At 42.2% G+C, this 26,506-nt stretch overlaps 11 non-coding genes and 19 pseudogenes across 11 annotated transcripts; all 30 read left to right on the top strand.

The window, feature by feature from the left end:
• Window positions 1-6,136: 6,136 nt before the first annotated feature.
• Window positions 6,137-6,315, top strand: LOC134544282 (U2 spliceosomal RNA; annotated as a pseudogene).
• A 656-nt stretch (window positions 6,316-6,971) lies between these two features.
• On the top strand, window positions 6,972-7,136 carry LOC134544300 (U2 spliceosomal RNA; annotated as a pseudogene).
• Window positions 7,137-7,546: 410 nt separating this feature from the next.
• On the top strand, window positions 7,547-7,739 carry LOC134544276 (U2 spliceosomal RNA). The gene has a single exon (XR_010077655.1). It is a non-coding gene; the product is annotated as a U2 spliceosomal RNA (small nuclear RNA).
• Window positions 7,740-8,395: 656 nt separating this feature from the next.
• LOC134544299 (U2 spliceosomal RNA) lies at window positions 8,396-8,560 on the top strand (annotated as a pseudogene).
• A 410-nt stretch (window positions 8,561-8,970) lies between these two features.
• Window positions 8,971-9,163, top strand: LOC134544275 (U2 spliceosomal RNA). The gene has a single exon (XR_010077654.1). It is a non-coding gene; the product is annotated as a U2 spliceosomal RNA (small nuclear RNA).
• Window positions 9,164-9,819: 656 nt separating this feature from the next.
• On the top strand, window positions 9,820-9,984 carry LOC134544298 (U2 spliceosomal RNA; annotated as a pseudogene).
• A 410-nt stretch (window positions 9,985-10,394) lies between these two features.
• On the top strand, window positions 10,395-10,587 carry LOC134544274 (U2 spliceosomal RNA). The gene has a single exon (XR_010077653.1). It is a non-coding gene; the product is annotated as a U2 spliceosomal RNA (small nuclear RNA).
• A 656-nt stretch (window positions 10,588-11,243) lies between these two features.
• On the top strand, window positions 11,244-11,408 carry LOC134544297 (U2 spliceosomal RNA; annotated as a pseudogene).
• A 410-nt stretch (window positions 11,409-11,818) lies between these two features.
• LOC134544310 (U2 spliceosomal RNA) lies at window positions 11,819-12,011 on the top strand. The gene has a single exon (XR_010077665.1). It is a non-coding gene; the product is annotated as a U2 spliceosomal RNA (small nuclear RNA).
• A 656-nt stretch (window positions 12,012-12,667) lies between these two features.
• LOC134544296 (U2 spliceosomal RNA) lies at window positions 12,668-12,832 on the top strand (annotated as a pseudogene).
• A 410-nt stretch (window positions 12,833-13,242) lies between these two features.
• On the top strand, window positions 13,243-13,435 carry LOC134544307 (U2 spliceosomal RNA). The gene has a single exon (XR_010077664.1). It is a non-coding gene; the product is annotated as a U2 spliceosomal RNA (small nuclear RNA).
• Window positions 13,436-14,091: 656 nt separating this feature from the next.
• LOC134544308 (U2 spliceosomal RNA) lies at window positions 14,092-14,255 on the top strand (annotated as a pseudogene).
• Window positions 14,256-14,665: 410 nt separating this feature from the next.
• LOC134544288 (U2 spliceosomal RNA) lies at window positions 14,666-14,881 on the top strand (annotated as a pseudogene).
• A 141-nt stretch (window positions 14,882-15,022) lies between these two features.
• Window positions 15,023-15,198, top strand: LOC134544285 (U2 spliceosomal RNA; annotated as a pseudogene).
• A 657-nt stretch (window positions 15,199-15,855) lies between these two features.
• Window positions 15,856-16,023, top strand: LOC134544306 (U2 spliceosomal RNA; annotated as a pseudogene).
• Window positions 16,024-16,433: 410 nt separating this feature from the next.
• LOC134544281 (U2 spliceosomal RNA) lies at window positions 16,434-16,625 on the top strand. Its single transcript, XR_010077660.1, has one exon. It is a non-coding gene; the product is annotated as a U2 spliceosomal RNA (small nuclear RNA).
• Window positions 16,626-17,281: 656 nt separating this feature from the next.
• Window positions 17,282-17,446, top strand: LOC134544294 (U2 spliceosomal RNA; annotated as a pseudogene).
• Window positions 17,447-17,856: 410 nt separating this feature from the next.
• On the top strand, window positions 17,857-18,049 carry LOC134544295 (U2 spliceosomal RNA). The gene has a single exon (XR_010077663.1). It is a non-coding gene; the product is annotated as a U2 spliceosomal RNA (small nuclear RNA).
• Window positions 18,050-18,704: 655 nt separating this feature from the next.
• LOC134544305 (U2 spliceosomal RNA) lies at window positions 18,705-18,868 on the top strand (annotated as a pseudogene).
• Window positions 18,869-19,279: 411 nt separating this feature from the next.
• LOC134544284 (U2 spliceosomal RNA) lies at window positions 19,280-19,472 on the top strand. The gene has a single exon (XR_010077661.1). It is a non-coding gene; the product is annotated as a U2 spliceosomal RNA (small nuclear RNA).
• Window positions 19,473-20,128: 656 nt separating this feature from the next.
• Window positions 20,129-20,293, top strand: LOC134544293 (U2 spliceosomal RNA; annotated as a pseudogene).
• Window positions 20,294-20,703: 410 nt separating this feature from the next.
• Window positions 20,704-20,897, top strand: LOC134544280 (U2 spliceosomal RNA). The gene has a single exon (XR_010077659.1). It is a non-coding gene; the product is annotated as a U2 spliceosomal RNA (small nuclear RNA).
• Window positions 20,898-21,553: 656 nt separating this feature from the next.
• On the top strand, window positions 21,554-21,718 carry LOC134544292 (U2 spliceosomal RNA; annotated as a pseudogene).
• Window positions 21,719-22,128: 410 nt separating this feature from the next.
• LOC134544287 (U2 spliceosomal RNA) lies at window positions 22,129-22,345 on the top strand (annotated as a pseudogene).
• Window positions 22,346-22,486: 141 nt separating this feature from the next.
• Window positions 22,487-22,663, top strand: LOC134544286 (U2 spliceosomal RNA; annotated as a pseudogene).
• A 657-nt stretch (window positions 22,664-23,320) lies between these two features.
• Window positions 23,321-23,485, top strand: LOC134544291 (U2 spliceosomal RNA; annotated as a pseudogene).
• Window positions 23,486-23,895: 410 nt separating this feature from the next.
• LOC134544279 (U2 spliceosomal RNA) lies at window positions 23,896-24,089 on the top strand. Its single transcript, XR_010077658.1, has one exon. It is a non-coding gene; the product is annotated as a U2 spliceosomal RNA (small nuclear RNA).
• Window positions 24,090-24,746: 657 nt separating this feature from the next.
• On the top strand, window positions 24,747-24,912 carry LOC134544309 (U2 spliceosomal RNA; annotated as a pseudogene).
• A 411-nt stretch (window positions 24,913-25,323) lies between these two features.
• LOC134544273 (U2 spliceosomal RNA) lies at window positions 25,324-25,516 on the top strand. Its single transcript, XR_010077652.1, has one exon. It is a non-coding gene; the product is annotated as a U2 spliceosomal RNA (small nuclear RNA).
• A 657-nt stretch (window positions 25,517-26,173) lies between these two features.
• LOC134544290 (U2 spliceosomal RNA) lies at window positions 26,174-26,338 on the top strand (annotated as a pseudogene).
• Window positions 26,339-26,506: the final 168 nt, after the last annotated feature.

The raw sequence follows: 26,506 nt of genomic DNA, 5'->3' as shown, positions 1-26,506 counted from the left end.
GCGATGCAGGAGATCCTGGAAACAGAGTCTCCCTATTGCCGGATTGCGGGAGCCCGCCTGCAGGACCACTTCACAGAGACATTCTCAGACCATGGCTACGAAGTGGGTCCCACGCCTGCAGGTTGCGCACTGGCACACGATGATCCGACAGAGGAGGAAGTGGACGAGCTGGCCAGACCATTCACCACCAGGGAGGTCGCGAAGAAGCTCGCCCGCACCAAGAACACGGCACCTGGGCAGGATGGCATCAGGTACAATTTGTTGAAGAGGGCTGACCCAGGTTGCCACGTGCTTGCGGCCCTCTACACCGCAGTGCACGCCCACAATCGTGTCCCCGGATCGTGGAAGAGGTCCAACACGGTCCTCATCTACAAGGATGGCGACAAGGACGTCCCAGACAACTGGCGTCCGATTGCGCTCAGCACCACCATTTCCAAGCTGTTCCTGTCGGTGGTCGCTGCCCGCCTGGGCGCGTGGGCTGCCCGGACGGGGCGCATCTCCAAGCAGCAGAAGGGCATCATGGAGTACGAGGGCTGCTTGGAGCACAACTTTGTCCTGCAGTCCATCCTGGATGACTGCAGGGCGAAGAAACGCGAGGTCGCCATCGCCTGGCTGGATCTCGCCAACGCGTTCGGGTCCATCCCGCACGCGTACATCCAGCACTCGCTCACAGAGATGAGGGTACCCGAGACGCTGCGTGCCCTCATCGCGGACCTGTACCACGGCGGGACGACACGGGTCCGTTCCGAGGATGGCTTCACGGAGGAGATCCCGATCCGTGCTGGCGTCCGTCAGGGCTGTCCCCTCAGCCCCATTCTCTTCAACCTCAGCATGGAGGCAGTGCTGAGGACGGCCGCCAGAAGGGAGGAAGAGTTGGGCTACTCTGTCCTCGAGCACCACCACGCCATCCTCGCCTACGCAGATGACATCGTCCTCATCGGGCGGGACCCCGAGAGCCTGCAGACCCTGCTGGATGGGGTCAACGAGGCCGGTAACTGGGCCGGCTTGCGCTTCAAGCCCAGAAAATGCGCATCACTTCACATAGACTGCAGGACCGGTCGCCGGGTGATGCGCCAGCCTGGAGCGCAACCTGGGGTGCAACCCACCGTGATGCAGGTTGCCGGGGTCCCGATCGCCGCACTCGCTGAGGGCGACACGTATCGTCACCTGGGTGTTCCGACAGGTTACCGGAATGCCCAGTCGCCCGAGCAAGAAGTGGAAGCCATGGGGGCAGATCTCGACAAGATCCACGCCAGTCTCCTCGCCCCCTGGCAGAAGATCAACGCAGTCTCGACATTCCTCCAGTCGAGGCTGCAATTCATCTTGAGGGGAGGCCGCGTCAGGAAAGCTGTGGTGACGCGGTTCGACAAGAAGATGAAGAAGTACTGCAAGGAGTGGATGCACCTCCCCTTGCGTGCCACTCCGCTCATCGTCCACGCCCCAACGCATGAGGGGGGAGCTGGTCTCCTCCCACTCGCAGACATGTGTGACTTGGCCACGGTCACGCATGGCTACAGGCTCCTGACGTGCAAGGACCCTGACGTAAAAGACTTGGCGTGGGCCAGCTTGTTCCAGACAACAAAGCAGAAGCTGGGCAAGCAGGAAATTTCGAAAGATGACATGGTGGGGTTCCTCAACGGGGAGACCGAGGGCGAGTTCAACCGTGATGGTGGCGCCCTGGGGAACCACTGGACCTTCACACGAAGTGCAGGAAGGCGCCTCAAGAAGAGCACAGGAACGAAATGGCGCTGGAGTGAGGAGCTCCAGGAGGTCCAGATGGAAATCCCCGCACCTGAAAGTGCCGCGGGCCGCATCCTGGTCGGTCCCGGGGCACGCTCCCAAGTCTACCGGCGTCTGGCCACGGCCCGGCGCCAGGAGTACAGAAGGAGACTCGTGGCCCTTCCAGATCAGGGGAAGGCCATGGAACCGGTCTCCCGGAACCCCGCCAGCTCCCACTTCCTCCGGGATGGCAAGTTTACTCGCTTCGCAGAATGGCGCTTCATTCACAGGGCACGTCTCAACGTGGTGCCCCTGAATGGAGCTCTGCGAGGACCAGCGAGGAACAAGATGTGCCGGCGGTGTCTTCACCCCAACGAGACGCTGCCGCACGTCCTCAACCACTGCGGCCGCCACTCCGCCGCCTGGCAGCACCGCCACAACTCGGTGCTGCACAGGCTGGCCGCTGCCATCCCGAGGGACCCGGGCGTGGAGGTGCGGGTGAACCGTGCCGTGCCCCACACCGGGTCCTTGCTCCGTCCTGACCTGGTGGTCGTGGACGAGCCCAGGAAGAAGATCTCCATAGTGGATGTCGCGGTCCCGTTCGAGAACCGGAGCCAGGCTTTGGATCTCGTGCGGACCACAAAGACGACGAAATACCAGGGGTTGGCAGACACACTGACTGCGCAGGGCTACACAGTTTTCAACGAGGCCCTCGTTGTCGGGTCCCTCGGATCCTGGGACCCGTGCAACGACTACGTCCTCCAGCAGTTACGTGTCCGCTGGAGGTACGCACGGAAGATGCGGCACCTCATGGTGTCTGACGTCATCAGGTGGTCCCGTGACATCTACACCGAGCACGTCACGGGCCACCGTCAGTACCAGGTGGAGGCGCCGCCTGCCAACCCGCAACCAGTCCCAGACCAGGCCCCCGCAGTCCGGGGTCGTGGCCGTGGGAGAGGACAAGGTGGTCGTCGACCAAGGGGCAGACCAGGACCACAACCATGATGTGGGCCCCGGGCGCTGGAGCCGCGGTGCCCGCAACACCGTGGTTCGTGCCCCAACAATCGGCCACTCGGCGCCGCACCGCTGGGGGCACCAGCCCCCCACCGTTGGACCACCGGTGGAAGGGGGGGACCTGAGAGCCCCCCCGACGAAAACAGAAGTGCTGCCGGAGCGCACCAGCGCTCCACCGTTGGACCACCGGTGGAAGGGGAGGGACGCAGGTGCCCTCCCCGCTGAACACAGAAGTAGATGGCCATGGAGGCACCAGCCTCCCACCGTTGGATCACCGGTGGAAGGGGGGGACTTGTGAGCCCCTCTGCAGAAAACTGAAGCAGAGGCCCGAGTGCCCCAGCACTCCGCCGCGGGATCAGCGTGGGAGCAGGGTGCCTGTCCGGGCCCTGTCGTGTGCCAATGTGTGTTTGTGTGCGGACGTCTAAGTGTTGGACCGATAATGTTGTGGTTGGACCCCTAGATTTAGTTGACGAGGACGCTTTTGCCCCCCACCCTACCAGGAAGTATCAATCATGCCTGAATGCCATCATTGTTCACACTTGCAATCTCCACCACGCAATAATAATATCTACCTATTTTACACCACAGTTAAATTTGCCACTGTTCCTGCTTCCACAATAGTCATGCACCATTAATAGCCACCCCAGCACAACACCACACCTAACTCACAATTAAAATAGAGCCACACACGTTTAATAACAATAATTTCCCTATGAATTTGTAAACTTAATAGCACATATGCAGCCACTGCCATAAAAAAGAAATAAAACACCAGTCACCTAATATAATGCACTCCCCATAGAGCCACATGCGGTCACTAACTATAATTCCCCCTGACATTGTAAACTTTCCTAACATTTTTGTCTCCAGCACAATAACGTACAATTAATATAACAGCAACAACAGACACCTAAAATAAATCACTCCTCGGTTTAATAATAACAAACTTCTTCTAATACCATATATACAAACCACTAGTCAAAATAGCACACTTTCAACCTCTAACTTATTAATTAAAATGCCACACAATAACCCAAGCACTTGTAACTCTTAGTAAACATCACCACAAAACTAATTACACATGTATGACCCGCCTTACTCTCAATATTGTTAAACTCACCTAAACCCACCCGTCGTAACATCACTCCCCAGTTTAATGATTTATTTTCTCCCATCCCCAATAATAACAATTAACCTGAATCTCCCCCTCTCAACACACTTCAATCTGCCTCTGCTTCTAAAATAGTCATGCATCATTAGCAGCCACCTCACCACAACTCAACACCTAAATCACAATTAAAATAGAGCCATATGCATTTAATTACAATAATTCCCCCCTGACCTAGTGCACCTGCTTAACACTGCCATAAAACACAAATATAAAACAACAGCATCACCAGACACCTAAATAAATCACCCCTCAGTTCAATAATTTCAAACTTCTTCTAATCCCATATACAAAAACCACTAGTAAAATAGCACACTTTTAACCTCTGACTTACTAAATCAAATGCCAAATAATATCCCAAACACTTGTAACAAATAGTAAACACTACCACACAACTAATTACATTTGAACATCCTACCTAACACACAATACAGTAAAATTCACCTAAACCACCCATCGTAGCATCACTTTCAAAACTAATGACTTTCTCCTCTCCCCAATAATAAAAACAACATTCAACCTAAAACAACCCCTTTCAAGAAACTGCAATCTAATTTTCCCTGGTAAACAATACTATCTAAATAGTCTAAAACAATCATTTCTTTTAAATTGTTATTATTTGTTACTTCTGAACAGCTTGCCCCCTCCATCTGAGATATTTTAAGTTTGTGGGTGTTAGACACCTTGTGTAGTTTATTAAAACTTATGTATTCTACAATGATGTTACTTAAGGTTTGCAGGTGTTAGACACCTTGTTTTCCATCAATACTCTGCACAATGTCTAATATTTAAAAGTTTTCAGCCCAGAGCTTCACTCCACATATAACATCATTACTTGAAATATCTTAAGTTTGCAGGTGTTAGACACCTTGTATAACGCTTCGTGCGAGCTCTTCTAGCAAAAATTTAATTTTTTTATTTTTTTATTTTTCATTAATTTTCTTTTTCAGTGCTATGTATGTTTCTCTTTTCTCTTACAGGTTTGATCATTATTTAAGTTTGTGAGGGTTAGACCCTCTGTATAATTTTTATTTCTCTGCTGTGTATCTTCATTCATTTCCTTTCCCAAGTGTAACATGAAGTATTTAAGGCATGCTTAGATTTGCAAAGTTGAAGGCCAGTGCCAAAGTCTGTTCTCAACCTTAACTTCTACTTCTCAACAGCAATAACTGAATGCTTGTTTACAAGATTTATCCTTGCATTGGCTACTATGCCAATTTAACATCTAGCATCTGTGGTAGGAAGGCCCCCAAGTGTGTGTGCGGGACTGACCTGAGGTGACTGGGTGGTAAGGGTCTGTCATGAGCAGGCCTTTAGTGCCCCTAAGGCTGCCACCCTTTTTACTTTCAATTTATCTGGTGCTTGTTCTTTGTAATAATGCATGGCCACAACAACTGGCACTTCTACATTAATGTTTAAATTCACTCCCCTAACTATCATAAATCTTAAAGAGGAGTGGGAAATACACCCCTGCCCAGGCCTGGTCTTGCACACAACAGGGATTGTGCACAAACTGTAGGCCAGCATTCAGAACCTAATTACAGTCAGGTTAACCATTAGGCTCCCGCCCTCATCGTGTCATTCCTCGGAGTGATGCGGTGGGGGCGGGGGGGCCACGGCGTATAGGGCCGTACCCTGGCTGGGGCGGCACCGCGTCGTGGCTTGTAGGGACTTCAATACCTTCTGGTGTCCATGTTTGGTTGGTCTCTCTGAGGCCGGCCAAGTGTGCATGCCCTAATAGCTTGTTAGGAGAGCAGTATGGAGGCACTGTGATGTAGAGGGTGGGGGGCAGCCATAGCTGGGTTTCTTTGGGGCAGGCAGCCTGCCCATTAAACTAAAATATCTTAAGTAACTTCAGGAGGGGCTACTCCCCGGAGTAAATTTAGTTGTGGTAAAAGTGCATATGTGTGTTTAATTATTTAAGGACCGCGGGGAGCTAGGCTCCTTGTTCGTGAATATTTTATATCTTAAGAGGGTTTTTGTTTTCTTTTCTTGCAACAGACTAGTTCTGTTTTAACGTAACTTCTTTCTTTTAGTCTAGTTAGTGACTTGCGGGGACTAGTTCCCCTTTTAACGTAACTTCTTACCTCCCGCCTTTGAGGGAGGGAACCGGCCCCAGGGGCACGGTGGGATTAGTTTCACTTTAATTCTCCCATAATCTTTGGTTTTCCGGGCGCTAGGTGCCCCTTTTTCCATTTCCTAATATGTGTTTTTAATATTGTAAAGGGTTTTGAGATATTGCTAATAAATAGCTTTCAAATCTGTTCTTATCAGCTTAATATCTGATACGTCCTGCATCGCAGGACCAGAATATTAAACTGATTTTTGGAACAGGGCGGAGTGCTAGGGGCTTGCCCCACCTCCGCCGCGGGTTGGCCCGGTATTGCAGTACCACCGGGATCGGCCCACCACAAAATGTAATAAACTTTAAGTTTGTTTTAAATGTAATAAACATTGTTACCAACTTGTAAGAATGGATGATAGTGAAAAATTGATTGTTGTAATGTAATGTGCCCAAGTGCAGAGACAATACAGAAAAGTCGTGTGTACATTCAACAAATGAAGAGGAAGAGAAAGCTGATCCAGTAGGTGCTGCCAGGGGCGGCCGAACAGGAACTACAAGGATGCCCAAGGGACGAACTTGGAATGCGAGAACATGTAGGAACTTAGCAATTTTGTGTGCAGAATAATAGGAATTAATTATTTTATTTTATCATACAATGTAGTGCTTGTTGTGAATGTTTAATAAATTTAGCTGTGTGAGAAAAAATTCAATATAATTAACAATTAGGCAGTGTTAAATGATAATAATGATGATGTATTGAAAATGTATTTTGTCATGTCGATGCGTGAGTTTATGTAAGTGTGTGGTTAAGGCTTGTTGTGAAACCTTTTATTACTATTATTGTTATTCATTACTCATGTTAATATTTGTATGAATTGTATTGACTTTTTTTTATCTGTTGAACTACATGTGTTTGGTTAATGGAGTTTTACAATGTGCAATATTAATTTTGATGTGTATTTTAAGGGATGTTTCTCGGCCTTTCGGCTAAGATCAGAGTGTAGTATCGCTTCTCGGCCTTTTGGCTAAGATCGAAGTGTAGTATCTGCGATTCTTCTACACTTTGTCTTGGCAGCATTTTTTGTGACGGATTGCCCCCGGACCTGGTCCGGGGAGTGCGATTGACCCTGCTGGCCACTGCCTAGTGCATGCCAGCATGGGGGCACATTGCTTAGGCAACGTTAAATATCTGTTTAGATAAAATTATATTGACAATTAAAATGTAATGTATAAAGTCAACTCTCCCATGAGAATCATTCTTGCCTTATTGAAACTGCAGTTAATCTAAGGGACCAGCTTGTGCTGCAGCAAGTGGAAAGTACGGTAATTGTAAGAGCGTTGTTATGGATATACCAAGTTTTTTGTTTATTGCTGGTGAATAGTGATTCATTTGGATTGTAATACCTCGTGTCACTGTATTGAAGATATTATCAATGTACAGACCATGCTTGTGCATGTGTGGTGTAGAGTATGACGGCTCGTCGAAAGTGTACAGTCGTTTATGGAAGTCAGTAGACCTTGTTATAGCATTTGATTTAGTAATAGGGAGCCCATATAGCTCCTGGTTCATTAGGATTGTTATCGCTTCTCGGCCTTTTGGCTAAGATCAAAGTGTAGTATCTGTTCTTATCAGCTTAATATCTGATACGTCCTGCATCGCAGGACCAGAATATTAAACTGATTTTTGGAACAGGGCGGAGTGCTAGGGGCTTGCCCCACCTCCGCCGCGGGTTGGCCCGGTATTGCAGTACCACCGGGATCGGCCCACCACAAAATGTAATAAACTTTAAGTTTGTTTTAAATGTAATAAACATTGTTACCAACTTGTAAGAATGGATGATAGTGAAAAATTGATTGTTGTAATGTAATGTGCCCAAGTGCAGAGACAATACAGAAAAGTCGTGTGTACATTCAACAAATGAAGAGGAAGAGAAAGCTGATCCAGTAGGTGCTGCCAGGGGCGGCCGAACAGGAACTACAAGGATGCCCAAGGGACGAACTTGGAATGCGAGAACATGTAGGAACTTAGCAATTTTGTGTGCAGAATAATAGGAATTAATTATTTTATTTTATCATACAATGTAGTGCTTGTTGTGAATGTTTAATAAATTTAGCTGTGTGAGAAAAAATTCAATATAATTAACAATTAGGCAGTGTTAAATGATAATAATGATGATGTATTGAAAATGTATTTTGTCATGTCGATGCGTGAGTTTATGTAAGTGTGTGGTTAAGGCTTGTTGTGAAACCTTTTATTACTATTATTGTTATTCATTACTCATGTTAATATTTGTATGAATTGTATTGACTTTTTTTTATCTGTTGAACTACATGTGTTTGGTTAATGGAGTTTTACAATGTGCAATATTAATTTTGATGTGTATTTTAAGGGATGTTTCTCGGCCTTTCGGCTAAGATCAGAGTGTAGTATCGCTTCTCGGCCTTTTGGCTAAGATCGAAGTGTAGTATCTGCGATTCTTCTACACTTTGTCTTGGCAGCATTTTTTGTGACGGATTGCCCCCGGACCTGGTCCGGGGAGTGCGATTGACCCTGCTGGCCACTGCCTAGTGCATGCCAGCATGGGGGCACATTGCTTAGGCAACGTTAAATATCTGTTTAGATAAAATTATATTGACAATTAAAATGTAATGTATAAAGTCAACTCTCCCATGAGAATCATTCTTGCCTTATTGAAACTGCAGTTAATCTAAGGGACCAGCTTGTGCTGCAGCAAGTGGAAAGTACGGTAATTGTAAGAGCGTTGTTATGGATATACCAAGTTTTTTGTTTATTGCTGGTGAATAGTGATTCATTTGGATTGTAATACCTCGTGTCACTGTATTGAAGATATTATCAATGTACAGACCATGCTTGTGCATGTGTGGTGTAGAGTATGACGGCTCGTCGAAAGTGTACAGTCGTTTATGGAAGTCAGTAGACCTTGTTATAGCATTTGATTTAGTAATAGGGAGCCCATATAGCTCCTGGTTCATTAGGATTGTTATCGCTTCTCGGCCTTTTGGCTAAGATCAAAGTGTAGTATCTGTTCTTATCAGCTTAATATCTGATACGTCCTGCATCGCAGGACCAGAATATTAAACTGATTTTTGGAACAGGGCGGAGTGCTAGGGGCTTGCCCCACCTCCGCCGCGGGTTGGCCCGGTATTGCAGTACCACCGGGATCGGCCCACCACAAAATGTAATAAACTTTAAGTTTGTTTTAAATGTAATAAACATTGTTACCAACTTGTAAGAATGGATGATAGTGAAAAATTGATTGTTGTAATGTAATGTGCCCAAGTGCAGAGACAATACAGAAAAGTCGTGTGTACATTCAACAAATGAAGAGGAAGAGAAAGCTGATCCAGTAGGTGCTGCCAGGGGCGGCCGAACAGGAACTACAAGGATGCCCAAGGGACGAACTTGGAATGCGAGAACATGTAGGAACTTAGCAATTTTGTGTGCAGAATAATAGGAATTAATTATTTTATTTTATCATACAATGTAGTGCTTGTTGTGAATGTTTAATAAATTTAGCTGTGTGAGAAAAAATTCAATATAATTAACAATTAGGCAGTGTTAAATGATAATAATGATGATGTATTGAAAATGTATTTTGTCATGTCGATGCGTGAGTTTATGTAAGTGTGTGGTTAAGGCTTGTTGTGAAACCTTTTATTACTATTATTGTTATTCATTACTCATGTTAATATTTGTATGAATTGTATTGACTTTTTTTTATCTGTTGAACTACATGTGTTTGGTTAATGGAGTTTTACAATGTGCAATATTAATTTTGATGTGTATTTTAAGGGATGTTTCTCGGCCTTTCGGCTAAGATCAGAGTGTAGTATCGCTTCTCGGCCTTTTGGCTAAGATCGAAGTGTAGTATCTGCGATTCTTCTACACTTTGTCTTGGCAGCATTTTTTGTGACGGATTGCCCCCGGACCTGGTCCGGGGAGTGCGATTGACCCTGCTGGCCACTGCCTAGTGCATGCCAGCATGGGGGCACATTGCTTAGGCAACGTTAAATATCTGTTTAGATAAAATTATATTGACAATTAAAATGTAATGTATAAAGTCAACTCTCCCATGAGAATCATTCTTGCCTTATTGAAACTGCAGTTAATCTAAGGGACCAGCTTGTGCTGCAGCAAGTGGAAAGTACGGTAATTGTAAGAGCGTTGTTATGGATATACCAAGTTTTTTGTTTATTGCTGGTGAATAGTGATTCATTTGGATTGTAATACCTCGTGTCACTGTATTGAAGATATTATCAATGTACAGACCATGCTTGTGCATGTGTGGTGTAGAGTATGACGGCTCGTCGAAAGTGTACAGTCGTTTATGGAAGTCAGTAGACCTTGTTATAGCATTTGATTTAGTAATAGGGAGCCCATATAGCTCCTGGTTCATTAGGATTGTTATCGCTTCTCGGCCTTTTGGCTAAGATCAAAGTGTAGTATCTGTTCTTATCAGCTTAATATCTGATACGTCCTGCATCGCAGGACCAGAATATTAAACTGATTTTTGGAACAGGGCGGAGTGCTAGGGGCTTGCCCCACCTCCGCCGCGGGTTGGCCCGGTATTGCAGTACCACCGGGATCGGCCCACCACAAAATGTAATAAACTTTAAGTTTGTTTTAAATGTAATAAACATTGTTACCAACTTGTAAGAATGGATGATAGTGAAAAATTGATTGTTGTAATGTAATGTGCCCAAGTGCAGAGACAATACAGAAAAGTCGTGTGTACATTCAACAAATGAAGAGGAAGAGAAAGCTGATCCAGTAGGTGCTGCCAGGGGCGGCCGAACAGGAACTACAAGGATGCCCAAGGGACGAACTTGGAATGCGAGAACATGTAGGAACTTAGCAATTTTGTGTGCAGAATAATAGGAATTAATTATTTTATTTTATCATACAATGTAGTGCTTGTTGTGAATGTTTAATAAATTTAGCTGTGTGAGAAAAAATTCAATATAATTAACAATTAGGCAGTGTTAAATGATAATAATGATGATGTATTGAAAATGTATTTTGTCATGTCGATGCGTGAGTTTATGTAAGTGTGTGGTTAAGGCTTGTTGTGAAACCTTTTATTACTATTATTGTTATTCATTACTCATGTTAATATTTGTATGAATTGTATTGACTTTTTTTTATCTGTTGAACTACATGTGTTTGGTTAATGGAGTTTTACAATGTGCAATATTAATTTTGATGTGTATTTTAAGGGATGTTTCTCGGCCTTTCGGCTAAGATCAGAGTGTAGTATCGCTTCTCGGCCTTTTGGCTAAGATCGAAGTGTAGTATCTGCGATTCTTCTACACTTTGTCTTGGCAGCATTTTTTGTGACGGATTGCCCCCGGACCTGGTCCGGGGAGTGCGATTGACCCTGCTGGCCACTGCCTAGTGCATGCCAGCATGGGGGCACATTGCTTAGGCAACGTTAAATATCTGTTTAGATAAAATTATATTGACAATTAAAATGTAATGTATAAAGTCAACTCTCCCATGAGAATCATTCTTGCCTTATTGAAACTGCAGTTAATCTAAGGGACCAGCTTGTGCTGCAGCAAGTGGAAAGTACGGTAATTGTAAGAGCGTTGTTATGGATATACCAAGTTTTTTGTTTATTGCTGGTGAATAGTGATTCATTTGGATTGTAATACCTCGTGTCACTGTATTGAAGATATTATCAATGTACAGACCATGCTTGTGCATGTGTGGTGTAGAGTATGACGGCTCGTCGAAAGTGTACAGTCGTTTATGGAAGTCAGTAGACCTTGTTATAGCATTTGATTTAGTAATAGGGAGCCCATATAGCTCCTGGTTCATTAGGATTGTTATCGCTTCTCGGCCTTTTGGCTAAGATCAAAGTGTAGTATCTGTTCTTATCAGCTTAATATCTGATACGTCCTGCATCGCAGGACCAGAATATTAAACTGATTTTTGGAACAGGGCGGAGTGCTAGGGGCTTGCCCCACCTCCGCCGCGGGTTGGCCCGGTATTGCAGTACCACCGGGATCGGCCCACCACAAAATGTAATAAACTTTAAGTTTGTTTTAAATGTAATAAACATTGTTACCAACTTGTAAGAATGGATGATAGTGAAAAATTGATTGTTGTAATGTAATGTGCCCAAGTGCAGAGACAATACAGAAAAGTCGTGTGTACATTCAACAAATGAAGAGGAAGAGAAAGCTGATCCAGTAGGTGCTGCCAGGGGCGGCCGAACAGGAACTACAAGGATGCCCAAGGGACGAACTTGGAATGCGAGAACATGTAGGAACTTAGCAATTTTGTGTGCAGAATAATAGGAATTAATTATTTTATTTTATCATACAATGTAGTGCTTGTTGTGAATGTTTAATAAATTTAGCTGTGTGAGAAAAAATTCAATATAATTAACAATTAGGCAGTGTTAAATGATAATAATGATGATGTATTGAAAATGTATTTTGTCATGTCGATGCGTGAGTTTATGTAAGTGTGTGGTTAAGGCTTGTTGTGAAACCTTTTATTACTATTATTGTTATTCATTACTCATGTTAATATTTGTATGAATTGTATTGACTTTTTTTTATCTGTTGAACTACATGTGTTTGGTTAATGGAGTTTTACAATGTGCAATATTAATTTTGATGTGTATTTTAAGGGATGTTTCTCGGCCTTTCGGCTAAGATCAGAGTGTAGTATCGCTTCTCGGCCTTTTGGCTAAGATCGAAGTGTAGTATCTGCGATTCTTCTACACTTTGTCTTGGCAGCATTTTTTGTGACGGATTGCCCCCGGACCTGGTCCGGGGAGTGCGATTGACCCTGCTGGCCACTGCCTAGTGCATGCCAGCATGGGGGCACATTGCTTAGGCAACGTTAAATATCTGTTTAGATAAAATTATATTGACAATTAAAATGTAATGTATAAAGTCAACTCTCCCATGAGAATCATTCTTGCCTTATTGAAACTGCAGTTAATCTAAGGGACCAGCTTGTGCTGCAGCAAGTGGAAAGTACGGTAATTGTAAGAGCGTTGTTATGGATATACCAAGTTTTTTGTTTATTGCTGGTGAATAGTGATTCATTTGGATTGTAATACCTCGTGTCACTGTATTGAAGATATTATCAATGTACAGACCATGCTTGTGCATGTGTGGTGTAGAGTATGACGGCTCGTCGAAAGTGTACAGTCGTTTATGGAAGTCAGTAGACCTTGTTATAGCATTTGATTTAGTAATAGGGAGCCCATATAGCTCCTGGTTCATTAGGATTGTTATCGCTTCTCGGCCTTTTGGCTAAGATCAAAGTGTAGTATCTGTTCTTATCAGCTTAATATCTGATACGTCCTGCATCGCAGGACCAGAATATTAAACTGATTTTTGGAACAGGGCGGAGTGCTAGGGGCTTGCCCCACCTCCGCCGCGGGTTGGCCCGGTATTGCAGTACCACCGGGATCGGCCCACCACAAAATGTAATAAACTTTAAGTTTGTTTTAAATGTAATAAACATTGTTACCAACTTGTAAGAATGGATGATAGTGAAAAATTGATTGTTGTAATGTAATGTGCCCAAGTGCAGAGACAATACAGAAAAGTCGTGTGTACATTCAACAAATGAAGAGGAAGAGAAAGCTGATCCAGTAGGTGCTGCCAGGGGCGGCCGAACAGGAACTACAAGGATGCCCAAGGGACGAACTTGGAATGCGAGAACATGTAGGAACTTAGCAATTTTGTGTGCAGAATAATAGGAATTAATTATTTTATTTTATCATACAATGTAGTGCTTGTTGTGAATGTTTAATAAATTTAGCTGTGTGAGAAAAAATTCAATATAATTAACAATTAGGCAGTGTTAAATGATAATAATGATGATGTATTGAAAATGTATTTTGTCATGTCGATGCGTGAGTTTATGTAAGTGTGTGGTTAAGGCTTGTTGTGAAACCTTTTATTACTATTATTGTTATTCATTACTCATGTTAATATTTGTATGAATTGTATTGACTTTTTTTTATCTGTTGAACTACATGTGTTTGGTTAATGGAGTTTTACAATGTGCAATATTAATTTTGATGTGTATTTTAAGGGATGTTTCTCGGCCTTTCGGCTAAGATCAGAGTGTAGTATCGCTTCTCGGCCTTTTGGCTAAGATCGAAGTGTAGTATCGCGAATCTTCTACACTTTGTCTTGGCAGCATTTTTTGTGACGGATTGCCCCCGGACCTGGTCCGGGGAGTGCGATTGACCCTGCTGGCCACTGCCTAGTGCATGCCAGCATGGGGGCACATTGCTTAGGCAACGTTAAATATCTGTTTAGATAAAATTATATTGACAATTAAAATGTAATGTATAAAGTCAACTCTCCCATGAGAATCATTCTTGCCTTATTGAAACTGCAGTTAATCTAAGGGACCAGCTTGTGCTGCAGCAAGTGGAAAGTACGGTAATTGTAAGAGCGTTGTTATGGATATACCAAGTTTTTTGTTTATTGCTGGTGAATAGTGATTCATTTGGATTGTAATACCTCGTGTCACTGTATTGAAGATATTATCAATGTACAGACCATGCTTGTGCATGTGTGGTGTAGAGTATGACGGCTCGTCGAAAGTGTACAGTCGTTTATGGAAGTCAGTAGACTCTGTTATAGCATTTGATTTAGTAATAGGGAGCCCATATAGCTCCTGGTTCATTAGGATTGTTATCGCTTCTCGGCCTTTTGGCTAAGATCAAAGTGTAGTATCTGTTCTTATCAGCTTAATGGTGTGACAACTGTTATGCTGGGGGAACAGAATGCACAGAATTTGTCGACCATATGGTTGTGGGAGGGCCTGGTCCCGCCTTCACAATCACTGGCCCCCCGAGTACGTCGGTGGCTTGGCTTCAGTGGTGGAGGTTGGGACCGGGGTGGCACCCACAGTCATATGGGAGAGAGATTCTGCTACACTTTGCCTTAGCAAACATTTTTTGTGACGGATTTGCAGGTTTGCACCCCCGACCAGTTCGGGGGAGTTGTATTGTCTCCTGCTGGCCACTGCCTAGTGCATGCCAGCAGCGAACATTGCTTAGGCAACCTAAAAAATCTGTTCTTATCAGCTTAATATCTGATACGTCCTGCATCGCAGGACCAGAATATTAAACTGATTTTTGGAACAGGGCGGAGTGCTAGGGGCTTGCCCCACCTCCGCCGCGGGTTGGCCCGGTATTGCAGTACCACCGGGATCGGCCCACCACAAAATGTAATAAACTTTAAGTTTGTTTTAAATGTAATAAACATTGTTACCAACTTGTAAGAATGGATGATAGTGAAAAATTGATTGTTGTAATGTAATGTGCCCAAGTGCAGAGACAATACAGAAAAGTCGTGTGTACATTCAACAAATGAAGAGGAAGAGAAAGCTGATCCAGTAGGTGCTGCCAGGGGCGGCCGAACAGGAACTACAAGGATGCCCAAGGGACGAACTTGGAATGCGAGAACATGTAGGAACTTAGCAATTTTGTGTGCAGAATAATAGGAATTAATTATTTTATTTTATCATACAATGTAGTGCTTGTTGTGAATGTTTAATAAATTTAGCTGTGTGAGAAAAAAATTCAATATAATTAACAATTAGGCAGTGTTAAATGATAATAATGATGATGTATTGAAAATGTATTTTGTCATGTCGATGCGTGAGTTTATGTAAGTGTGTGGTTAAGGCTTGTTGTGAAACCTTTTATTACTATTATTGTTATTCATTACTCATGTTAATATTTGTATGAATTGTATTGACTTTTTTTTATCTGTTGAACTACATGTGTTTGGTTAATGGAGTTTTACAATGTGCAATATTAATTTTGATGTGTATTTTAAGGGATGTTTCTCGGCCTTTCGGCTAAGATCAGAGTGTAGTATCGCTTCTCGGCCTTTTGGCTAAGATCGAAGTGTAGTATCTGCGATTCTTCTACACTTTGTCTTGGCAGCATTTTTTGTGACGGATTGCCCCCGGACCTGGTCCGGGGTGGAGTGCGATTGACCCTGCTGGCCACTGCCTAGTGCATGCCAGCATGGGGGCACATTGCTTAGGCAACGTTAAATATCTGTTTAGATAAAATTATATTGACAATTAAAATGTAATGTATAAAGTCAACTCTCCCATGAGAATCATTCTTGCCTTATTGAAACTGCAGTTAATCTAAGGGACCAGCTTGTGCTGCAGCAAGTGGAAAGTACGGTAATTGTAAGAGCGTTGTTATGGATATACCAAGTTTTTTGTTTATTGCTGGTGAATAGTGATTCATTTGGATTGTAATACCTCGTGTCACTGTATTGAAGATATTATCAATGTACAGACCATGCTTGTGCATGTGTGGTGTAGAGTATGACGGCTCGTCGAAAGTGTACAGTCGTTTATGGAAGTCAGTAGACCTTGTTATAGCATTTGATTTAGTAATAGGGAGCCCATATAGCTCCTGGTTCATTAGGATTGTTATCGCTTCTCGGCTTTTGGCTAAGATCAAAGTGTAGTATCTGTTCTTATCAGCTTAATATCTGATACGTCCTGCATCGCAGGACCAGAATATTAAACTGATTTTTGGAACAGGGCGGAGTGCTAGGGGCTTGCCCCACCTCCGCCGCGGGTTGGCCCGGTATTGCAGTACCACCGGGATCGGCCCACCACAAAATGTAATAAACTTTAAGTTTGTTTTAAATGTAATAAACATTGTTACCAACTTGTAAGAATGGATGATAGTGAAAAATTGATTGTTGTAATGTAATGTGCCCAAGTGCAGAGACAATACAGAAAAGTCGTGTGTACATTCAACAAATGAAGAGGAAGAGAAAGCTGATCCAGTAGGTGCTGCCAGGGGCGGCCGAACAGGAACTACAAGGATGCCCAAGGGACGAACTTGGAATGCGAGAACATGTAGGAACTTAGCAATTTTGTGTGCAGAATAATAGGAATTAATTATTTTATTTTATCATACAATGTAGTGCTTGTTGTGAATGTTTAATAAATTTAGCTGTGTGAGAAAAAATTCAATATAATTAACAATTAGGCAGTGTTAAATGATAATAATGATGATGTATTGAAAATGTATTTTGTCATGTCGATGCGTGAGTTTATGTAAGTGTGTGGTTAAGGCTTGTTGTGAAACCTTTTATTACTATTATTGTTATTCATTACTCATGTTAATATTTGTATGAATTGTATTGACTTTTTTTTTATCTGTTGAACTACATGTGTTTGGTTAATGGAGTTTTACAATGTGCAATATTAATTTTGATGTGTATTTTAAGGGATGTTTCTCGGCTTTCGGCTAAGATCAGAGTGTAGTATCGCTTCTCGGCCTTTTGGCTAAGATCGAAGTGTAGTATCTGCGATTCTTCTACACTTTGTCTTGGCAGCATTTTTTGTGACGGATTGCCCCCGGACCTGGTCCGGGGAGTGCGATTGACCCTGCTGGCCACTGCCTAGTGCATGCCAGCATGGGGGCACATTGCTTAGGCAACGTTAAATATCTGTTTAGATAAAATTATATTGACAATTAAAATGTAATGTATAAAGTCAACTCTCCCATGAGAATCATTCTTGCCTTATTGAAACTGCAGTTAATCTAAGGGACCAGCTTGTGCTGCAGCAAGTGGAAAGTACGGTAATTGTAAGAGCGTTGTTATGGATATACCAAGTTTTTTGTTTATTGCTGGTGAATAGTGATTCATTTGGATTGTAATACCTCGTGTCACTGTATTGAAGATATTATCAATGTACAGACCATGCTTGTGCATGTGTGGTGTAGAGTATGACGGCTCGTCGAAAGTGTACAGTCGTTTATGGAAGTCAGTAGACCTTGTTATAGCATTTGATTTAGTAATAGGGAGCCCATATAGCTCCTGGTTCATTAGGATTGTTATCGCTTCTCGGCCTTTTGGCTAAGATCAAAGTGTAGTATCTGTTCTTATCAGCTTAATATCTGATACGTCCTGCATCGCAGGACCAGAATATTAAACTGATTTTTGGAACAGGGCGGAGTGCTAGGGGCTTGCCCCACCTCCGCCGCGGGTTGGCCCGGTATTGCAGTACCACCGGGATCGGCCCACCACAAATGTAATAAACTTTAAGTTTGTTTTAAATGTAATAAACATTGTTACCAACTTGTAAGAATGGATGATAGTGAAAAATTGATTGTTGTAATGTAATGTGCCCCAAGTGCAGAGACAATACAGAAAAGTCGTGTGTACATTCACAAATGAAGAGGAAGAGAAAGCTGATCCAGTAGGTGCTGCCAGGGGCGGCCGAACAGGAACTACAAGGATGCCCAAGGGACGAACTTGGAATGCGAGAACATGTAGGAACTTAGCAATTTTGTGTGCAGAATAATAGGAATTAATTATTTTATTTTATCATACAATGTAGTGCTTGTTGTGAATGTTTAATAAATTTAGCTGTGTGAGAAAAAATTCAATATAATTAACAATTAGGCAGTGTTAAATGATAATAATGATGATGTATTGAAAATGTATTTTGTCATGTCGATGCGTGAGTTTATGTAAGTGTGTGGTTAAGGCTTGTTGTGAAACCTTTTATTACTATTATTGTTATTCATTACTCATGTTAATATTTGTATGAATTGTATTGACTTTTTTTTATCTGTTGAACTACATGTGTTTGGTTAATGGAGTTTTACAATGTGCAATATTAATTTTGATGTGTATTTTAAGGGATGTTTCTCGGCCTTTCGGCTAAGATCAGAGTGTAGTATCGCTTCTCGGCCTTTTGGCTAAGATCGAAGTGTAGTATCTGCGATTCTTCTACACTTTGTCTTGGCAGCATTTTTTGTGACGGATTGCCCCGGACCTGGTCCGGGGGAGTGCGATTGACCCTGCTGGCCACTGCCTAGTGCATGCCAGCATGGGGGCACATTGCTTAGGCAACGTTAAATATCTGTTTAGATAAAATTATATTGACAATTAAAATGTAATGTATAAAGTCAACTCTCCCATGAGAATCATTCTTGCCTTATTGAAACTGCAGTTAATCTAAGGGACCAGCTTGTGCTGCAGCAAGTGGAAAGTACGGTAATTGTAAGAGCGTTGTTATGGATATACCAAGTTTTTTGTTTATTGCTGGTGAATAGTGATTCATTTGGATTGTAATACCTCGTGTCACTGTATTGAAGATATTATCAATGTACAGACCATGCTTGTGCATGTGTGGTGTAGAGTATGACGGCTCGTCGAAAGTGTACAGTCGTTTATGGAAGTCAGTAGACCTTGTTATAGCATTTGATTTAGTAATAGGGAGCCCATATAGCTCCTGGTTCATTAGGATTGTTATCGCTTCTCGGCCTTTTGGCTAAGATCAAAGTGTAGTATCTGTTCTTATCAGCTTAATATCTGATACGTCCTGCATCGCAGGACCAGAATATTAAACTGATTTTTGGAACAGGGCGGAGTGCTAGGGGCTTGCCCCACCTCCGCCGCGGGTTGGCCCGGTATTGCAGTACCACCGGGATCGGCCCACCACAAAATGTAATAAACTTTAAGTTTGTTTTAAATGTAATAAACATTGTTACCAACTTGTAAGAATGGATGATAGTGAAAAATTGATTGTTGTAATGTAATGTGCCCAAGTGCAGAGACAATACAGAAAAGTCGTGTGTACATTCAACAAATGAAGAGGAAGAGAAAGCTGATCCAGTAGGTGCTGCCAGGGGCGGCCGAACAGGAACTACAAGGATGCCCAAGGGACGAACTTGGAATGCGAGAACATGTAGGAACTTAGCAATTTTGTGTGCAGAATAATAGGAATTAATTATTTTATTTTATCATACAATGTAGTGCTTGTTGTGAATGTTTAATAAATTTAGCTGTGTGAGAAAAAATTCAATATAATTAACAATTAGGCAGTGTTAAATGATAATAATGATGATGTATTGAAAATGTATTTTGTCATGTCGATGCGTGAGTTTATGTAAGTGTGTGGTTAAGGCTTGTTGTGAAACCTTTTATTACTATTATTGTTATTCATTACTCATGTTAATATTTGTATGAATTGTATTGACTTTTTTTTATCTGTTGAACTACATGTGTTTGGTTAATGGAGTTTTACAATGTGCAATATTAATTTTGATGTGTATTTTAAGGGATGTTTCTCGGCCTTTCGGCTAAGATCAGAGTGTAGTATCGCTTCTCGGCCTTTTGGCTAAGATCGAAGTGTAGTATCTGCGATTCTTCTACACTTTGTCTTGGCAGCATTTTTTGTGACGGATTGCCCCCGGACCTGGTCCGGGGAGTGCGATTGACCCTGCTGGCCACTGCCTAGTGCATGCCAGCATGGGGGCACATTGCTTAGGCAACGTTAAATATCTGTTTAGATAAAATTATATTGACAATTAAAATGTAATGTATAAAGTCAACTCTCCCATGAGAATCATTCTTGCCTTATTGAAACTGCAGTTAATCTAAGGGACCAGCTTGTGCTGCAGCAAGTGGAAAGTACGGTAATTGTAAGAGCGTTGTTATGGATATACCAAGTTTTTTGTTTATTGCTGGTGAATAGTGATTCATTTGGATTGTAATACCTCGTGTCACTGTATTGAAGATATTATCAATGTACAGACCATGCTTGTGCATGTGTGGTGTAGAGTATGACGGCTCGTCGAAAGTGTACAGTCGTTTATGGAAGTCAGTAGACCTTGTTATAGCATTTGATTTAGTAATAGGGAGCCCATATAGCTCCTGGTTCATTAGGATTGTTATCGCTTCTCGGCCTTTTGGCTAAGATCAAAGTGTAGTATCTGTTCTTATCAGCTTAATATCTGATACGTCCTGCATCGCAGGACCAGAATATTAAACTGATTTTTGGAACAGGGCGGAGTGCTAGGGGCTTGCCCCACCTCCGCCGCGGGTTGGCCCGGTATTGCAGTACCACCCGGGATCGGCCCACCACAAAATGTAATAAACTTTAAGTTTGTTTTAAATGTAATAAACATTGTTACCAACTTGTAAGAATGGATGATAGTGAAAAATTGATTGTTGTAATGTAATGTGCCCAAGTGCAGAGACAATACAGAAAAGTCGTGTGTACATTCAACAAATGAAGAGGAAGAGAAAGCTGATCCAGTAGGTGCTGCCAGGGGCGGCCGAACAGGAACTACAAGGATGCCCAAGGGACGAACTTGGAATGCGAGAACATGTAGGAACTTAGCAATTTTGTGTGCAGAATAATAGGAATTAATTATTTTATTTTATCATACAATGTAGTGCTTGTTGTGAATGTTTAATAAATTTAGCTGTGTGAGAAAAAATTCAATATAATTAACAATTAGGCAGTGTTAAATGATAATAATGATGATGTATTGAAAATGTATTTTGTCATGTCGATGCGTGAGTTTATGTAAGTGTGTGGTTAAGGCTTGTTGTGAAACCTTTTATTACTATTATTGTTATTCATTACTCATGTTAATATTTGTATGAATTGTATTGACTTTTTTTTATCTGTTGAACTACATGTGTTTGGTTAATGGAGTTTTACAATGTGCAATATTAATTTTGATGTGTATTTTAAGGGATGTTTCTCGGCCTTTCGGCTAAGATCAGAGTGTAGTATCGCTTCTCGGCCTTTTGGCTAAGATCGAAGTGTAGTATCTGCGATTCTTCTACACTTTGTCTTGGCAGCATTTTTTGTGACGGATTGCCCCCGGACCTGGTCCGGGGAGTGCGATTGACCCTGCTGGCCACTGCCTAGTGCATGCCAGCATGGGGGCACATTGCTTAGGCAACGTTAAATATCTGTTTAGATAAAATTATATTGACAATTAAAATGTAATGTATAAAGTCAACTCTCCCATGAGAATCATTCTTGCCTTATTGAAACTGCAGTTAATCTAAGGGACCAGCTTGTGCTGCAGCAAGTGGAAAGTACGGTAATTGTAAGAGCGTTGTTATGGATATACCAAGTTTTTTGTTTATTGCTGGTGAATAGTGATTCATTTGGATTGTAATACCTCGTGTCACTGTATTGAAGATATTATCAATGTACAGACCATGCTTGTGCATGTGTGGTGTAGAGTATGACGGCTCGTCGAAAGTGTACAGTCGTTTATGGAAGTCAGTAGACCTTGTTATAGCATTTGATTTAGTAATAGGGAGCCCATATAGCTCCTGGTTCATTAGGATTGTTATCGCTTCTCGGCCTTTTGGCTAAGATCAAAGTGTAGTATCTGTTCTTATCAGCTTAATGGTGTGACAACTGTTATGCTGGGGGAACAGAATGCACAGAATTTGTCGACCATATGGTTGTGGGAGGGCCTGGTCCCGCCTTCACAATCACTGGCCCCCCCGAGTACGTCGGTGGCTTGGCTTCAGTGGTGGAGGTTGGGACCGGGGTGGCACCCACAGTCATATGGGAGAGAGATTCTGCTACACTTTGCCTTAGCAAACATTTTTTGTGACGGATTTGCAGGTTTGCACCCCCGACCAGTTCGGGGGAGTTGTATTGTCTCCTGCTGGCCACTGCCTAGTGCATGCCAGCAGCGAACATTGCTTAGGCAACCTAAAAAATCTGTTCTTATCAGCTTAATATCTGATACGTCCTGCATCGCAGGACCAGAATATTAAACTGATTTTTGGAACAGGGCGGAGTGCTAGGGGCTTGCCCCACCTCCGCCGCGGGTTGGCCCGGTATTGCAGTACCACCCGGGATCGGCCCACCACAAAATGTAATAAACTTTAAGTTTGTTTTAAATGTAATAAACATTGTTACCAACTTGTAAGAATGGATGATAGTGAAAAATTGATTGTTGTAATGTAATGTGCCCAAGTGCAGAGACAATACAGAAAAGTCGTGTGTACATTCAACAAATGAAGAGGAAGAGAAAGCTGATCCAGTAGGTGCTGCCAGGGGCGGCCCGAACAGGAACTACAAGGATGCCCAAGGGACGAACTTGGAATGCGAGAACATGTAGGAACTTAGCAATTTTGTGTGCAGAATAATAGGAATTAATTATTTTATTTTATCATACAATGTAGTGCTTGTTGTGAATGTTTAATAAATTTAGCTGTGTGAGAAAAAATTCAATATAATTAACAATTAGGCAGTGTTAAATGATAATAATGATGATGTATTGAAAATGTATTTTGTCATGTCGATGCGTGAGTTTATGTAAGTGTGTGGTTAAGGCTTGTTGTGAAACCTTTTATTACTATTATTGTTATTCATTACTCATGTTAATATTTGTATGAATTGTATTGACTTTTTTTTATCTGTTGAACTACATGTGTTTGGTTAATGGAGTTTTACAATGTGCAATATTAATTTTGATGTGTATTTTAAGGGATGTTTCTCGGCCTTTCGGCTAAGATCAGAGTGTAGTATCGCTTCTCGGCCTTTTGGCTAAGATCGAAGTGTAGTATCTGCGATTCTTCTACACTTTGTCTTGGCAGCATTTTTTGTGACGGATTGCCCCCGGACCTGGTCCGGGGAGTGCGATTGACCCTGCTGGCCACTGCCTAGTGCATGCCAGCATGGGGGCACATTGCTTAGGCAACGTTAAATATCTGTTTAGATAAAATTATATTGACAATTAAAATGTAATGTATAAAGTCAACTCTCCCATGAGAATCATTCTTGCCTTATTGAAACTGCAGTTAATCTAAGGGACCAGCTTGTGCTGCAGCAAGTGGAAAGTACGGTAATTGTAAGAGCGTTGTTATGGATATACCAAGTTTTTTGTTTATTGCTGGTGAATAGTGATTCATTTGGATTGTAATACCTCGTGTCACTGTATTGAAGATATTATCAATGTACAGACCATGCTTGTGCATGTGTGGTGTAGAGTATGACGGCTCGTCGAAAGTGTACAGTCGTTTATGGAAGTCAGTAGACCTTGTTATAGCATTTGATTTAGTAATAGGGAGCCCATATAGCTCCTGGTTCATTAGGATTGTTATCGCTTCTCGGCCCTTTTGGCTAAGATCAAAGTGTAGTATCTGTTCTTATCAGCTTAATATCTGATACGTCCTGCATCGCAGGACCAGAATATTAAACTGATTTTTGGAACAGGGCGGAGTGCTAGGGGCTTGCCCCACCTCCGCCGCGGGTTGGCCCGGTATTGCAGTACCACCGGGATCGGCCCACCACAAAATGTAATAAACTTTAAGTTTGTTTTAAATGTAATAAACATTGTTACCAACTTGTAAGAATGGATGATAGTGAAAAATTGATTGTTGTAATGTAATGTGCCCAAGTGCAGAGACAATACAGAAAAGTCGTGTGTACATTCAACAAATGAAGAGGAAGAGAAAGCTGATCCAGTAGGTGCTGCCAGGGGCGGCCGAACAGGAACTACAAGGATGCCCAAGGGACGAACTTGGAATGCGAGAACATGTAGGAACTTAGCAATTTTGTGTGCAGAATAATAGGAATTAATTATTTTATTTTATCATACAATGTAGTGCTTGTTGTGAATGTTTAATAAATTTAGCTGTGTGAGAAAAAATTCAATATAATTAACAATTAGGCAGTGTTAAATGATAATAATGATGATGTATTGAAAATGTATTTTGTCATGTCGATGCGTGAGTTTATGTAAGTGTGTGGTTAAGGCTTGTTGTGAAACCTTTTATTACTATTATTGTTATTCATTACTCATGTTAATATTTGTATGAATTGTATTGACTTTTTTTTTATCTGTTGAACTACATGTGTTTGGTTAATGGAGTTTTACAATGTGCAATATTAATTTTGATGTGTATTTTAAGGGATGTTTCTCGGCCTTTCGGCTAAGATCAGAGTGTAGTATCGCTTCTCGGCCCTTTTGGCTAAGATCGAAGTGTAGTATCTGCGATTCTTCTACACTTTGTCTTGGCAGCATTTTTTGTGACGGATTGCCCCCGGACCTGGTCCGGGGAGTGCGATTGACCCTGCTGGCCACTGCCTAGTGCATGCCAGCATGGGGGGCACATTGCTTAGGCAACGTTAAATATCTGTTTAGATAAAATTATATTGACAATTAAAATGTAATGTATAAAGTCAACTCTCCCATGAGAATCATTCTTGCCTTATTGAAACTGCAGTTAATCTAAGGGACCAGCTTGTGCTGCAGCAAGTGGAAAGTACGGTAATTGTAAGAGCGTTGTTATGGATATACCAAGTTTTTTGTTTATTGCTGGTGAATAGTGATTCATTTGGATTGTAATACCTCGTGTCACTGTATTGAAGATATTATCAATGTACAGACCATGCTTGTGCATGTGTGGTGTAGAGTATGACGGCTCGTCGAAAGTGTACAGTCGTTTATGGAAGTCAGTAGACCTTGTTATAGCATTTGATTTAGTAATAGGGAGCCCATATAGCTCCTGGTTCATTAGGATTGTTATCGCTTCTCGGCCTTTTGGCTAAGATCAAAGTGTAGTATCTGTTCTTATCAGCTTAATATCTGATACGTCCTGCATCGCAGGACCAGAATATTAAACTGATTTTTGGAACAGGGCGGAGTGCTAGGGGCTTGCCCCACCTCCGCCGCGGGTTGGCCCGGTATTGCAGTACCACCGGGATCGGCCCACCACAAAATGTAATAAACTTTAAGTTTGTTTTAAATGTAATAAACATTGTTACCAACTTGTAAGAATGGATGATAGTGAAAAATTGATTGTTGTAATGTAATGTGCCCAAGTGCAGAGACAATACAGAAAAGTCGTGTGTACATTCAACAAATGAAGAGGAAGAGAAAGCTGATCCAGTAGGTGCTGCCAGGGGCGGCCGAACAGGAACTACAAGGATGCCCAAGGGACGAACTTGGAATGCGAGAACATGTAGGAACTTAGCAATTTTGTGTGCAGAATAATAGGAATTAATTATTTTATTTTATCATACAATGTAGTGCTTGTTTGTGAATGTTTAATAAATTTAGCTGTGTGAGAAAAAATTCAATATAATTAACAATTAGGCAGTGTTAAATGATAATAATGATGATGTATTGAAAATGTATTTTGTCATGTCGATGCGTGAGTTTATGTAAGTGTGTGGTTAAGGCTTGTTGTGAAACCTTTTATTACTATTATTGTTATTCATTACTCATGTTAATATTTGTATGAATTGTATTGACTTTTTTTTATCTGTTGAACTACATGTGTTTGGTTAATGGAGTTTTACAATGTGCAATATTAATTTTGATGTGTATTTTAAGGGATGTTTCTCGGCCTTTCGGCTAAGATCAGAGTGTAGTATCGCTTCTCGGCCTTTTGGCTAAGATCGAAGTGTAGTATCTGCGATTCTTCTACACTTTGTCTTGGCAGCATTTTTTGTGACGGATTGCCCCCGGACCTGGTCCGGGGAGTGCGATTGACCCTGCTGGCCACTGCCTAGTGCATGCCAGCATGGGGGCACATTGCTTAGGCAACGTTAAATATCTGTTTAGATAAAATTATATTGACAATTAAAATGTAATGTATAAAGTCAACTCTCCCATGAGAATCATTCTTGCCTTATTGAAACTGCAGTTAATCTAAGGGACCAGCTTGTGCTGCAGCAAGTGGAAAGTACGGTAATTGTAAGAGCG

Source organism: Bacillus rossius, unplaced genomic scaffold (assembly GCF_032445375.1).
Source record: "Bacillus rossius redtenbacheri isolate Brsri unplaced genomic scaffold, Brsri_v3 Brsri_v3_scf353, whole genome shotgun sequence".
In the NCBI taxonomy this organism is placed as follows: Eukaryota; Metazoa; Arthropoda; class Insecta; order Phasmatodea; family Bacillidae; genus Bacillus; species Bacillus rossius.
Note: the sequence above shows the minus strand (reverse complement) of the source record. Positions and strands in the feature narration are given on the sequence as shown.